The 5,405-nt window shown below is 41.7% G+C and overlaps 1 long non-coding RNA gene across 1 annotated transcript; it reads left to right on the top strand.

Annotated features, from left to right (window-relative positions):
* The first annotated feature begins 162 nt into the window (after positions 1-162).
* LOC116392204 (uncharacterized) lies at positions 163-4,543 on the top strand. The gene is made up of 2 exons (XR_004213321.1): positions 163-912; positions 2,241-4,543. It is a non-coding gene; the product is annotated as an uncharacterized LOC116392204 (long non-coding RNA).
* The last annotated feature ends 862 nt before the right edge of the window (positions 4,544-5,405 follow it).

Below are 5,405 nucleotides of genomic sequence, written 5' to 3'. Positions count from 1 at the left end.
AAAAAAATAAGAAATCAGGAAGGGGCAAACACTTTTTCACACAACTGTATATGATTGTGGACAGATGTTACTGTCATAGCGTCACAACTGTGCAAGATGCAGTTGTGGTGGAAAAAAATTTTTTTAACCTCTGTGAGAAATAATCACGATGGAACTCCTTAAAGTATTAAAAACATATTTAATGAACAGACACTTCAATCAAAATTCAGCTGAATGGATAGAGCTCTTTCCCCACCAATGGTTCAGAGGTCTAACCCTGATAAACAGAGAAACAGAGTGTATATGCACGTTAACTCGTCTCCTCTCCCTTCAACCCCCCCCCCCTCGCAGATGTTGTCCGAAGAAGAACCCCAAGGGCAGGTTCCCAGCCTTTTCGTGGGAAGAGGGTTGAGATTATATGCAGGTTTAGTGATACAAGACAACTAAAAGAACCATATGATAAATTTCCACAACAGCAGTCACAAAACGTGTGACTTGGTGTGTAGTTGAGATTAAAACGTAGTCCAAGTTTGAAAATTAAGTGTGGCCAAAGTAAGGTGGCCCGAAGTAAAGGGGGGGGGGGTCACTCGACGGCCTCTGATTATCACATATTCTCCAAGAAAATCCAGAGTATATAAAATAAAGTATTATAATAAAGTCCTGAACTTACTGACCATTTTTCAGTGATCCAGCTTTAAAAACATTCTCTGTAGATGACGACTGTCTCTGACCTTTCTACACACCTGCCACTGTGTGAGAGAAAAACAGCATCTATTGAACCATTGTGTCCTGTGCGTTGTTCTCCTTTGACCCTGCAGGCTGTTGGACGGTTTCCACGACTTGAACAAAATGATTTGCCAGAGATACAAGAGAGCGAACGGCATCTCTCGTGACCTGCTGCTGAGGACTTTACACCTGGAGCCGCAGTACGCTGTGAGTATCGTTTAAAACCCTGGGAATGGCATTGTGGCCATATTTTGAGTTTGCATCATGCTGATGTGTTTCACTGTTCAGCATTCTGTGAGAAATCGAATGTTGCATTCAATTATATCTCTATCTCTACACACACACAGACACACACACACACATGCTTTCTACGCATAAACATGTCATGCAGAGGAATTAGCACAGAGCGCTTAGTGTTCAGTTTCCATTTGTTAAGCTTCAAGGTTGCTAAAAAGAATTAGTCAGGACTGCCTGATGACCTGATGGTGTCTTTTAACTGGTCGAAACCCGCAGCTCCATTCAAATGAGGTGACTGCTGTTATATGCAAAACACTCCTCACACTTCACCGCGGCTGATTAACGAGTACACCAGTCAGGCTGGTCTCACAGTTCACCCAAACCGTGCGAGGAAATTACAGAGCACCAGATGTGTGATTCACTGATCCATAATCTTGTCTTTGGTGTAGCAGAGTAGGAAATACTACACCTATTCTAGTCAAATGTATTTTATTGTTTTATCTATTAATCTAGTCTTTTCTTGAGTTTTTCGTGGACTCTGTGTTGGTTAAACAATTAGTTATGGATTGGATTTTGTCAACTTTATAATATTATATTATAATAATAATAATAAACATGGAATATTGTACAAGTGGATTACAACAGAGCCCACTAGATGGTTTTATTTGTGAAACTACACCATGATTTTTCATTTTCATTTAAATATGATTTACTAGTGATTAAATGTCTTACTGTAAATATATACAATGATATATTTTGTCCATTAAATAAATGTTCTACTCCTGCATTTCAGGGGATCTATCAGTAGAAATGGAATATAATATTCATAAGTATGTTTTCTTTAGTGAATAAACACCTGAAACTAAGAATTGATGTGTTTTTCGTTAACTTAGAATGAGCGCTTCATATCTACATAAGGAGCAGGTCGTCTTCACACAGTCCTCCATGTTGCACCACCATATCTCTACAGTAGCCCACAACGGACAAACCAAACACTAGAGAGAGCCTTGAGCATTTTTGCGTTACCTGAAGGCCACTGTAGTCGTCAGACATGCTTGTGAAACTGTTGTTTTGTTCAATCAAATTGAACTTCAGTTCAATCAAATCCTCACATAGAACCGGAGAACTTAAAATACTTTTTAAAGCATACTTGTGGTACAAAAACATTTTCTGTTGACCAACAATTAGATTAATGAACTCATCACTTCAGCACTTTACTGAGTGGTTTACTGAGTGGTGTTGCTGATGTTCAGTTCGTCTAATATCACATCTGCATCGTTGTGTTCTCATCTTTGCAGGAAAGCAGACCTGCACCCTTGACAGCCAATCGCCGCCTCTCCCCCGGCCTCCCGTCGGCCAATCGGCACGGTCAGAACGCTGCCGCTAAGCGACGGCTGTCCTACGACTACAACAGAAACGTCACGGAGTAACTGTGCAGGCTCAGCTCTGGTTGGACTGTGATTCATCCACGTTTGCCTGAAGAACTGCAGGGTTTTAACCCCGTCACGGCGGCACAGACCAACGGGTTTCTAAAGACTGTGGATTGACAACATGTGTACTATCTGCTACTCAAATACTGACTGACCTTTTGACTCTTTGCACTCTCCCTGGTTATTTAAACCTGAGCCGGTGAGTAGATGCAACCTGGATGAAAAGTGAACGACGGTTGTATTTCAGAAGTTGTCTCCTCCAGCTCCTGTTGATGTATTCTGGTGGAGTGTTTCCATTATGTGTCACCTTGTTCACCACCACCACCCTCCTATTTTCATTTTCCTTGTCGAGCCTGATAACAGCAGGTTGTCAAAGATTAGGTACTCGAGGAAGAGTCAAGAACATCATAATGTCACCACGTCAACCAGGAATTTTTCCTTCCTGTTCATTTATTATCTGAAATTGTACCTTATTAGATATATGTTCTCCGTGTCAGAGCTGCTGTTTTTGCCAGAAGTTGTCTCGTTGTTTGAGCTGGTGCAGTGCCCATTGGCGGCGTCCCAGTTCAGAGTGGACTGATTGCTTGACTCCAGATCCCGGAAGTGCTGCGAGGAAGTGAAGAAGAGCATGGTTGTAATCTTAGTATATCCAGCATCCTGCAGGATAAGTGACCTGCGGTCAGCATGCCACGGCCCCGTACAGCCCCGCTGTGGGCGACATGCTAACGTCCGCAGAGCCCTGAAGATCCGCCCCCCGCTGCTACTGAGCACCAAGGCTAATTTATTCAAAGTTTTTTATCTTTTAAAGATCCTGGTGTCCAATTTGCACCAAGGTCAACAAAGCACTCTGTGGGGACCCCAGCAAAACCCCCACCAAGTGTGAAGTAGATCAGAGAAGGGGTTCTCGAGATATGCAAAGGTGAGCATGGTTTGCTAACTAGCTTATCTGTATTGTATAGGCAAACATTTCAACCCTGCTTCTCCTTCTCTTTTCTTTTGCCTTTTTGCAAAATATGTTTCTTATCCAGAATATGAATTTTCTCTTTGGCTCCACCAAACAGTTGTCTAACTCAACTCAATGATATTTCTTCTTCCGGAGCAGCTCTGCCTTCTTTGAGCTATTCTGCCAAGTCGGATATATCGGGGCTTTCTGGGAAAACCACTTTGTCAGTTATACTTTCAGATACAGAGACATAACTCTTCTGCCTGCCTCCTAGAAATTGTTTTTTGCTTACACTCTATTAACACAGTGGCTCATAACCGCAGGTACTCTTTATTCAAACTCGTAACATCTCAACTCCCGACAACAGAAACCTGCTGTACTGATGCTGAGATCTCTCTACAAATAATGTCAGCTGCATGTCAAAGCTCATTTCACCTCCCTTCTTGTTTTTCAATGGAACACGGATCATGTGATCTTGGAGAGCATTGTTTTTATTAATTGCAGAATGCTGAAGATGGATCCGTATGGGATGAGTCTTACATTTATTTCCTTTTACATTTTGCAGAGTGATGCATGTGCTTTCATTGTGTATCTGTCACAGAATAGCCAATGACAGAAATGAGTCCGAAAAAAATGAAACAAGTTTGTCTTCCAGTTAGTGCCAACAGGACCACCGATGAAAGTGCCAATGTTTACGAGGAGCGAAGCAGACAGGTTCAGGAGGAAACGTCGCCTCTCGTTTCTCAGACACGCTGAAGTGGACTCAAACTCTAAATTTCAGCACGTTGATGTTTCTATTTTTTCCTTTGTCTTTCTGTCCGGCTTCCCTCTCTTTCAGTACACTCACAGTTGAGTCCACTTCACGGACAAAACTTGAATCTAGCTGCCAATCGAAACAGTTGTTTTTTTATGAGAATATTGTTCACATTATGACGTGTCGATGATGCACTGTACAATTTTAATTTAGACATACTATCACATATTGTCAACTCAGAAGGTTTATTTCGGTCTGTTGTATATTTTACTTCATGATGATTCAGAAACGTGTGTGTGTGTGTGTGTGTGTGTGTGTGTGTGTGTGTGTGTGTGTGTGTGTGTGTGTGTGTGTGCCATGTGTACAAACTACAAATTGCTGAAAAAGAACAAGATGACTATTTTCTGATCTGTTCAAACAACGAAGGAGGAGTTGTCGCCTTGGTAACCGATGTAATAAAACGATACTGTGTGATGGCTGACTGCTTCCTGGTGACATTCAGAAGAATACATATATACATATATATATGTATATATATAAATATGGGCATGAGAGTATTGTATTAAAATAGACATGGCGTTTTTGTAGACCAAAATCTGAGTCTTTCATGTGATGAATGTGAAAATGCAGTTCGACACTTGAATTTGTTGCATCAAAACATGCACGTGATATGAAATCATGCAGATTTTGGGAGAGTACGTCAATCCTGTCCAGGAGTTGTCAGACTTTGCATAAGGATGGTTTGTGCAAGAATTAGAAGTCTGACTTATGTGCGAAGAGTTACGGGCATTTCAAATTCATCCCAATGCTGTCATCAAATTCTTTTTGCAGGATTACAGACTTGAATGCTGCCACTGAAACATGCATACAGGAGGCGCCTCCTGTCACAGATTTGGGGAAACAGTCGTGGCGAAATAGTACGACACATCAATTAAGTTATCTGATTAATGATGAAGAGGACTTCAAACAAAAAACTATTTTGTGTAAACTAGAGAAACCTCCTCCTGGTCACAAGCCTAACCTTTTAGCCAGTAGGCAAACCAGCTCCGTCTCCCCCTGAATGTGAATACACAGAGGCAAACAAACAGATGAAATAGCACACATTGTGAGGTCTCTAACTACACCGTGTTTATCAGAACATGTTATGTAACGTGTTGAGATGCATGTATGTATTCATTCGATCAGGTTTGTGCAGACATTTTTATTGAACTTGATGCTGATACCAATGTGTTGGACAACACAGAATTGATGGACAACCCCCCCCCCCCCCCCACACACACACACACACACACACACACACACACACACCCTGGTGAGATCAGTGAAGCAGCTCTGT

The sequence above is a fragment of the Anarrhichthys ocellatus genome, unplaced genomic scaffold (assembly GCF_004355925.1).
Source record: "Anarrhichthys ocellatus isolate YVR2014 unplaced genomic scaffold, GSC_Weel_1.0 scaffold29, whole genome shotgun sequence".
NCBI lineage: Eukaryota > Metazoa > Chordata > Actinopteri > Perciformes > Anarhichadidae > Anarrhichthys > Anarrhichthys ocellatus.
The sequence above is the reverse complement of the archived record's forward strand: the minus strand, read 5'-3'. Positions and strand labels throughout refer to the sequence as shown.